Source organism: Apodemus sylvaticus (genome assembly GCF_947179515.1).
Source record: "Apodemus sylvaticus chromosome Y unlocalized genomic scaffold, mApoSyl1.1 SUPER_Y_unloc_5, whole genome shotgun sequence".
Lineage (NCBI taxonomy): Eukaryota > Metazoa > Chordata > Mammalia > Rodentia > Muridae > Apodemus > Apodemus sylvaticus.
The window spans coordinates 898,366-908,934 of NW_026262999.1; positions in this window are offsets into that span (position 1 = coordinate 898,366).

Below are 10,569 nucleotides of genomic sequence, written 5' to 3' on the forward strand. Positions count from 1 at the left end.
TTCACTAATCTAAAGAGAAAGATGACCATGAATATACAAGAATCCTACAGAACTCCAAACAGACTGGACCAGAACAAAATACATTCTGTCACATAATAATCAAAACCCCAAATGTACTAAACAAAGAAAGAATATTAAAGGCAGTAGGAGAAAAAGGCCAAGTAACATATAAAGAAGACCTTATATCACACCAAACTTCTCACCTAGACTATAAAAACTAGAAGATCCTAGGCAGATCTCATGCAGACTCTAAGAGAGCACAAATTCCAGTCAAAACTACTATACCCAGTAAAACTCTCAATCACTGTAGATGGAGAAACTAAGTTATTCCATGACAAAACCAAGTTTACCCAGTATCTATCCACAAACCCAGCCCTAAAAAGGATAATAGGTGAAAATACCAATACAAGGAGGGAAACTTCACCCTGAAAAGAACAAGATAGTTGTCTTCTTTCATCAACCCAAAAGAAGATAACCTATCAAATTAAAAAAAAAAAAAACAAAAACAAAAAAAAAAAAAAACAAAACAAAACAAAAAAAAAACATCAAAAAATGACAGGAAGCTATTTTACTCAGGAGGAGTAGAAGGTAGGAAATCATCAAACTCAGGGCCGAAATCAACCAAGTATAAAGAAAGAACAATACAAAGAATCAACAAAACCAGGACCTGTTTCTTTGAGAAAATCAACAAGATAGATAAACCCTTAGCCAGACTAAGCAAAAGACACAGAGACAGTATACAGATTAACAAACATTGAAATGAAAAGGGAGATATAACAACAGAAACTGAGGAAATTCAAAAAAATCATTAGATCCCACTATAAAAGCCTATACTCAAAACAAGTGGAGAATCTGGAGGAAATGGACAGTTTCCTAGACAGATATCTAACACCAAAACTGAAGCAGGATCAAATATATCATGTAAACAGTCCCATAACACCTGAAGAATAAAAACGGTCATAGAAAGTCTCCCAACCAAAAAAGCACGTGACAAGATGGCTTCAGTGCAGAATTCTATCACACCTTCTTAGAAGACCTAACAGCAATACTTTTTAAACTATTCCACAAAATAGAAACAGAATGAACTCTACCCAATTCGTTCTATGAAATCCAATTATGCTGATACCAAAACCACACAAAGATCCAACTAAAAAAGAGAACTTCAGGCCAATTTCATGAATTTTGATGCAAAAATACTTAATGAAATTCTTGCCAACAGAATCCAAAAACACATCAAAAGGATCATCCAGCATGATCAAGTAGGCTTCCTCCCAGGGATGCAGGGATGGTTCAATACAAGGAAATCCATCAATGCTATCTACTACATAAACAAACTCAAAGAAAAGAAAACACATGATCATCTCATTAGATGCAGAAAAAGCATTTGACAAAATTCAGCATCCTTTCATGCTAAAAGTCTTAGAACAGGAATTCAAGTCCCATACCTAAACATCATTAAATCGATATACAGCAAACCAGTAGCCAACATCAAACTAACTGGAGAGATACTTGAAGCAATCCCACTCAAATCAGGGACTAGACAAGGCAGTCTCTCTCCATATCTTTTCAATACAGTACTTATAATTCTAGCTAGAGCAATTAGATAACATAAGGAGTTAAAGGGGATAGAAAGTGGAAAGGAAGAAGTCAAATTATCATTATTTGTAGATGACATGACAGTCTACTTAAGTGACCCGAAAACCTCCACCAGAGAACTCCTACAGTTGATAAACAACTTCAGCAATGTGGATGGTTATAAAATCAACTCAAGCAAATCAGTAGACTTCCTATACTCAAAGGTTAAGCAGGCTGAGAAAGAAGTTAGGGAAATGACACCCTTCACAATAGCCACAGACAATATGAAGTATCTTGGTGTGACTATAACCAAACAAGTGAAAGATCTATATGACAAGAACTTCAGGTCTCTGAAGAAGGAAATCGAAGAATATCTCAGAAAATGGAAAAATGTGCCATGCTGGTGGATTGGCAGGATTAATATAGTTAAAATGGCCATCTTGCCAAAAGTGATCTACAGATTCTACGCAATCCTCATCAAATTCCCACTCAGTTCTTCACAGAGTTAGAAAAAGCAATTCTGAAATTCATCTGGAATAACAAAAACCCAGGATAGCTAAAACTATTCTCAACAAAGAAATTCTGGGGGAATCGGTATCCTTGACTTCAAGCAATACTACAGAGCAATACTGTTAAACAAAACTGCATTGTATTGGCACAGTGACAGACAAGTGGACCACTGGAATAGAATTGACGATCCAGAAATGAATCCACACACCTATGGTCACTTGATCATCAGCAAAGTTGCTTAAAACATCAAGTGGAAAAAAGTTAGCCTTTTCAACAAATGGTGCTGGTTCAATTGGAGGTCAGTATGCAGAAGAATGCAAATTGATCCATTCTTTTCTCCATGTACTAAACTTCACTGCAAGTGGATCAAGGACCTCCATGTAAAACCAGACACACTAAACTAATAGAGAAGAAAGTGGGGAAGACCCTGATGACATGGGCACAGGGGAAAAGTTCTTGAACAGAACACCAATAGCTGATGCTCTAAGATCAAGAATTGACAAATGGGCCCTCATAAAATTACGAAGTTTCTGTAAGGCAAAGGACACTGTTAAAAGTATAAAATGGCAACAATCAAATTAGGAAAGTATATTCACCAACCCTACATCTGATAGAGTGCTAATATGCAATATATACAAAGAACTACAAAAATCAGACCCCAGAGAACCAAATAACCCTATTAAAAATGGGGTACAGATCTAAAGAAAGAATTTTCCCCATGAAGAAATTCGGATAGCCAAGAGGCACCTTAATAAGTGCTCAACATCATTAGTCACTAGGGAAATGCAAATCAAAACAACCCTGAAATTTCAACTTACACCAGTCAGAATGGTTAAGGTCAAAAACTCAGGAGACAGCAGGTGTTCGCGAGGATGTTGAGAAAGAGGAACACTCCTCCACTGCTGGTGGGCCTGTAAGATGGTACAACCACTGTGGAAATCAGTCTGGAGGTGCCTCAGGAAACTGGACATGACACTTCCAGAGGACCCTGCTATACCTCTCCTGGGCATATACACAAAGGATTCCTCGGCATGGAATAAAGACACATGCTCCATTATGTTCATAGCAGCTTTATTTATAATAGCCAGAAGCTGGAAAGAACCAAAATGTCCCTGAAAGGAGGAATGGATGCAGAAAATGTGGTATATTTACACAAATGAATACTACACAGCAACTAGAAGCAATGAATTCACAAAATTTTTAGGCAAATGGTTTGATCTGGAAAATATTATCCTAAGTGAGGTAACCCAATCACAAAAGAATACACATCGAATGCAACCTCTGATAAGTGGATATTAATTAGCCCAGAAGCTCTGAATACCGAAGGCACAAATCACATAACAAATGACTCCCATGAAGAACTATGGAGAGGGTCCTGATCCTGGAAAGGATTGATCTAAAATTGGAGGGAAATATAAGGACAGAGAAAAAGGAGGGAGGTGATTGGAGAATGGATGGATAGAAGAAGGTTTATGGAACATAGGGGGAAGGGGGTATATGGGAAAGGGGAAATCATTTGGAATGTAAACATAGAATATAGAAAATAAAAATATTTTTACAAAAAGACAGTTTATTTAATTTAAATGATTTAAAAGCTTTGAGAAAAAGTTAATTTGTTAATACCTCTCCTCAAGAGTGCCACAAGATAAATTAAAACCCTATTTGGTAGTTTCATGGGGAATGAGAATCCTAAACCCATATACAATTAACTTCTGAGTGATAATTACTTTACAAAAAAAGTCAATTGTTGGCCATTTCAAAACAGTCTTTTGGTAACGGGACCATTAATGTCAATTCATATTTCTTCACGTCCAAGTAAAATTTTAGCACCTGATTATGGGTTTGTTGCTATGTCAACGCAAAATTTTAAGATAGAATCAGAAAAATATTTTATAAGAGAACTATGATTATTCCTTAGTCCAAAGAGCCATTACATTGGTTTGTGAAGAATACTAATATTTGGTCTTTTGCATAGCAAACTTTTTAGGCAAATTCAATAATCATTATTCCAAAGACTCATTTTTAAATTTGTCTATCCCTAAATTTTTGTAAATGTATGCATACAGTCAAAACAGCTCCTCTAATGATAGAGAAATATAAACACTTAGATTCATTATTTATTACCTTAAATATTTCTCCTGCTTATTATGTTCTACAGCCACTGTTGAGTAAAACGTTAAATAATCAGGCTTTTTATTTGTAGACTGATAATTAAAATAGATCGCTCATGGCTTACAATTGCTTAAAATTATATTTTAATACATATTGCTAATTAACAAATTTTATATGAGTAGAGTTTAAGAGGCATGTACTGTCTCTTGCTTTTAGGACATGTAAAGCTCATACTAGATTTTCCAGACACTTTAATGAAGACAATGCCACAGCAGATTAACATATCAGGTAGATTATAGACTTTACATAAATGTCTCATACATTACATCATCAAAACCATAATATCTTAAGACAATAACAGTATTTCTAGATATACACAAGTCAAATTATAAAGACTTTTCCAAAGTGTCCACAAGTTCTTCATAGACCACACAATATTGTTAATCCTTGAGTATTCATACCTAATCAAGACAAATAAATCTACATCTTATTTGTGATTTAAAAAATTGATTAAAAAATATACATATGACTGTTAACAGGTTTTCAAGCTTTGTAATTACGATTGCGATAAAAGGAGAAGAACCTAAAATTAAATTAGTCATTGCCTATATTGTTTTTCTATACTAGATGTTGATTGATTGATAAAATCATATAAAATCATATAAATAGATTACAAAAGCATATAGTTGAGGTTATGCTCTTACAAGATATTTTGATAGATAAAGGTATTTGCTTCCATTTCTACAATGGATATTTTCTTTGGTATTATTCACATGGTAGAGAGAATCAATGTTTCATATACTCTTTCCTGATTATAATTGTTTGCAAACCTCTGTACCTCAGAACCTAGCATATATTTGAAAAGTCGCACAGAGAGTACCATGGTGAAAAATCATCAGGGAGAAGGAGACCTATGGACTTTTATGTTACTAAAGTCTCCTGACATTTGGTATCAAACACTTCATTGTGAACTACTTTCATTATTTCCAAAAATGTGGACATGTTAATATACACAAGGATGCACTAATTAAAAAAACTATGTATAACACAAATGACTAAGCTCTAAAATCAACAGTTTATAAAGGAAATCACACGAAATTAGAAATAGTGGTAGTTGCACCGCAATTTGTTTGAATGAGTGAAAATGACAATTTTGCACTATCCAATAATCTTCAAAGACGGCTGTCAACAACTCTGGAAGTAAAGCTATATCTGTTATATCTATAACAAATATAGTTATCAGATACAATATACTGAGTCAATAATTAATTTACTATTGTCCATTCAAATTATAGTTGGATGTTAGGTCACCATCTTCACTCCAACTACTGAGCAAAATGTAACATTCCAGAAAACAGAAAAAACTCAAGTGTAAGATTACTTGGGACTCAGTCTGCCAGGGACTCACCTGCACCCAGGAGATGCACAGAGCCATAGCACTCTGAGCTATGGGAAAGCCAGTCACCTAGGGGTGCTGAGATAGGTTGTAATGCACATAAGGGAGACAAGAACCAGTCTGTGACAGCAGGCTCATGTAACACCAAAGAGAATGAGATGACAAAACACTAAACTTACAAAGATTACTAAGAAAAATCTAGGCAATAAGGCACCATTGCAACCCAAGTGTCCCAAAACAAAAATTTCCAGACATCATAACACACCCGAAAAGCAAGATTTGGATGCTGATAGAGGTCTTTAATAAAAACATAAATATTCCCTTAAAGAAATATAGGACAACACAAGTAAACAGAAAGAAATTAAGAGCTACAAGAACGTACAAAAAAGACAGGTAACGGGACTGAACAACGCCATCCAGGATAAAAAAATGGAGCTAGAAACAATAAAGAAATTAAAAAGGGAAACAATCTGAACATAGAAGACCTAGGAAGGAAGTCACGAGTTAGGGATGCAAGCATCAACAACAGAATAAAAGAGATACAAGACAGAATCTCAGATGTAGATGATACCACAGAAAGCATTGACACAACAATTAGAGAAAATTCACAAAACAAAAAGCTTCTGACCCAAACATGAAGAAAATCCTGGAAAAATGAGAAGACAAAACCTAAGGACAATATGTATATAATAATGTGAAGAATTCAAACTTAAAGGACCAGTAAATATCTTCAACAAAATAATAGAAGAAAACTTCCCTAACCTAAAGAAAGAGAGGCACATGGATATCCAAGAAGGCTACAGATCTCTAAATAGATTTGACCAGAAAGGAAATTCCTCCCATCACATAATAATTAGAACAACAAATTCACTAAACTAAGAATATTAAAATCATATGGGGATAAAGCCAGAAAACATATAAAAGTAGACCTATCAGAATTACACTGGACATCTCCCCAGAGAATAGGAATGCCAGAGCATGGGCAGATATCTTACTGAAACTAAGTTAACATAAATGCCAACCCGCACTGCTATATCCATCAAACTTTTAATTACCATAGATGGATATACCAAGGAACTCCATCACACACACACACACACACACACACACACACACACACACACACACACACACACACACACTCACACACAGAAACAAACAAAAAAAACCCACAAAATGTACACAGTATCTTTCCAAAAAACCCGCATTTCAAAGGATACTTATAATGGAAAAACAAAACAAACACGAAAAACAAAAACAGAAAAAAAAAAAAAACAAAAAACAAAAAAAAGGAGGTGAGGAGGAAACTATGCACTAGAAAATCAAGAAATTACTCTTCTTTCAACAAATCCACAGGGAGATAAGAACAGAAACAAGGGAAATTATATTAGATATAGCAGGAAGTAGAAATCACTATTCCTTAATATTCCTTAAAATCAAAGCACACAATTCCACCAATGGAAAGATATAGACTAATAGACTGGATATGTAAACAGGACCCAATATTTGCTGTATACATGAAACTCCTCTCAGTGTCAAAGACCAAATCGATTTCAGAGTAAAAGGCTGGAAAAAGTTTTTCCAAGCAAATGGTCCCAGGAAACGAGCTGGATTTGAAATTCTAGCATCAATTAAAAGAGACTTTCAAACTAAAGTCACTCAAAAAGCAAAAACAAACAAACAAACAAACAAACAAACAAAAAACAGAAGGACACTTCATGCTCATCAAAGGAAATATCTACCAAGAACTCTCAATTCTGATTATTTATGATACAAATACAAGGTCACCGGCATTCATAACGGAAACTTTACTAAAGCTTAAAGCACACTTCTCATCCCACAATAATTGTGAGTGATTTCAACACCCAACACTCTTCAATGGACAGATCAGGGAAAGGCAAAATAAACAGAGACAGAGTAAAAGTAACAAGTTTTTGGCCAAATGGATTTAATAGATCAAAAGAATATACCTTTTCAGCAACTCATGGTACTGTCTCCTAAAAAATGACCATATCATTATTCACAAAACAGACCTCAACAGATATTAGAAGATCCACATAACCCCATGCCTTCTATCAGATCACTATGAAGAAAAGTTTTTAATCAATAGAAAAAATAATAACAGAAAGCCTACATACACCTGGAAGCTGAACAATGCTCTACTCAATGATATATTGGACAAGGTAGAAATATGGAAATAAAACAAATAATTTGTTAATAAAGAGGTAAAACAAATTAAATTTTTAGAATTTAATAAAAATGAAGGCACAGCATTACCAAATTTATGGGGTACAATGAAATCTATCCTCAGAAGAATATCCATAGATCTTTGTGCCTCCAAAAGAAGCTGCAGAAAACACACAATAGCAACTTAACAGCACATCTGGAAGCTTTATAACAGAAAGAAGCTAATACAGCAAAAAGGAGTAGAATGCAGGGAATCATCAACTCACTGCTGAAATCATATAAGTAAAAACAGTGAGAACTCAAAAAGAATAAACAAAAGCAGTTGCTGGTTTTCTAAGAAAATGAAGATATCATTGCATTTATCATCTGTGTTATTTTGCTTAGTGTAAGATATATATAAGTTTGTTTTAAATTCCTCTATGCAGGGATATCTAGATTATTTCCAGTCTAATGTCTGTAACAAATGATATAGCCCCTGTCACTACTTTGGGAGAAAGATAAATCAATTCAAATGTTCTGAAAATGTAGTTGAACCAACAACTGTTAAAAAATGTCACTAAGATGACGTGTAAAGACATTCTCTTATACTCAAAGATTGGCACCTATTACAACTACTACCTACTACTACTACAGATGACTCCACAAGGAAACAATGCACTCAGATACAAAGAACAAAAACTCAATATAAGTGAGAATATTATCATACCTTATTGAAGGGTAGAATGAAGGATTTTAACAGCCAGTGATGTCAAGGATATAAAAATAAAACCTAAAGAATCAGCATACCTCTGCTAATAGTGGTTCACTCTGATTGTCACAAAAATCAATATATCTCTATCGAAACCATGCATATTTATGTAATTGTTTCTGTTTATATGGGTCTCAGATCAGAGGGAATAGGTATTGCTCCTTATCCTTTAGGTTTTTTAATATCCATGTCTTCCTAATAAATTTTCTAGCCTAGCATCCTTAGAAAGAAATCTGAAAAGATTCATTGCAACTTTATCACTAGTAGTCATATATATTTTTTAATATAGACAAATGACTGGGGTTGTGTATGATTTATGCCCTAGAAAAGATAAGGTTATAGAATGTTATATCAGAGAATATTTTAAATGAAAAAAAAACAGAAATTCAGCATGTAGGGATATAAAAATCAACTGTGTTCACTGTTAGTCTCTATGGTAAAAACGAGAAATAATATTCACAACTTAGGAAGTTTTTCTTTTCATAATGTTCTAGTACAGTTTTCTATATTATATTACTTTGAAGGGTTTTTAATTATATCTTTAGCTCAATACAAAATGGTAAATAAAAATGATAAATCTTTAAAATGGTTTTGTTCTAGAAATATCTCAATGAGATTAGTGAGCTCTCTCCAATGGAAAATAAATGAATAGCTAAACCATTGGCTAAAGAATTGAACCACATCTTACCATTTGTCCTCTGATTTCCAAATGGGCCCTTGGTAAGTGTGATGTCAAATATTAATACATATTCACACACAAAATTCATTATCCTATGTAGAAAAAATATATTTAAAATAAATTACAAAGCTCAAGTATGCTCCACTGTAAAATGAGTGTTGATGTCCCTTGCCTTTACAGGTTATCCTTGAGACACAATCAACCTGTTTCTACTTCCCAGGAATAAGGGTGGAAAGAAGAAACTTTATAGGGCATCTGGGGAGATGGGTAACTGGGAAAGGTGAAATCATTTGGGATATAAATAAAGTATAAAAAAGAAATGGTGCCACCAAGTATAATGAGGAAATTACTAGTCACTTAGGTTTGGGCTTCCTTCATGCTATGCACTCAATGTGTCAACTGTCTTGTCTCAACTCTATTGTTCCTTTAGCTAAAATCTATTGTTTTCTCACTTTAGACAGATAATATATAACTTACAGTGTGCTATATCCAGGCCCACTTTCAAATATTTGTTGTAGAGAAGAGAACACCTATTTCAACTCAAGGAAATTTTTTTTGCCCCTCCACTATTTAATTTTCCTCTGTCGAGAATTAATCAAATGGTCGCCAGTATTATTATTGCTGCATTATCTGTCAGTTAAAGAAATGTGGGCATCTTTTAAGGATTGAATGGCCTATATGACTATTATTCTATCCAACATCTCGAATTGAAAATTGCCTTGCCTGCTTTTCAAGGATGATTGGTCAGAAACTTGTACGAGACAGAGTGTCTGTCCTCATCATACAAAATGGGATGAATTTTTAGCACTGTTTGGCAGTTTGTGTTGTTTAATAGCTGAGTTTAAGCCAGCGATGGAACATTTCTTCTTAGGGTTGTAACTAAGTACTCAGTTCCCATGTGACATGTTATTACCCATGACATCAACAGGACATTATATGAGTTTCTTTTGTATCCTGGAGAACCATTGTCATCCCCAGTCTTGTTACCAGTGTTATAGCAACAACAGCTCCTACGATTTTCAAACAGTTATTTCTGGATACATCCATATACATGTGGAATAGTCTGTGTACACTTAGAAGAAAAAATTGGGAGTGTACAGTGTTGCGCATGAGGCAGAAGTAAGCTTGTGTTCTATTTCAGTAAAACCAACAGGTTAAGAAGTGATCCTGGTGTCTGCGTAATAATGTTTAAGCTGGAATATGGATCTTCCTGAAGGAGGTGCCCTTGAGCTGGGCAATCCAATGAGCCTCAGTAATTTTAGCCTGTCAGGATAAAAAATACTTCCCTGCTTATCATAATTTCTGAAAATTAAGGAGTGAAGAATATTACATGCTGCATTCTCCAAAACAGAGGCTGACTAG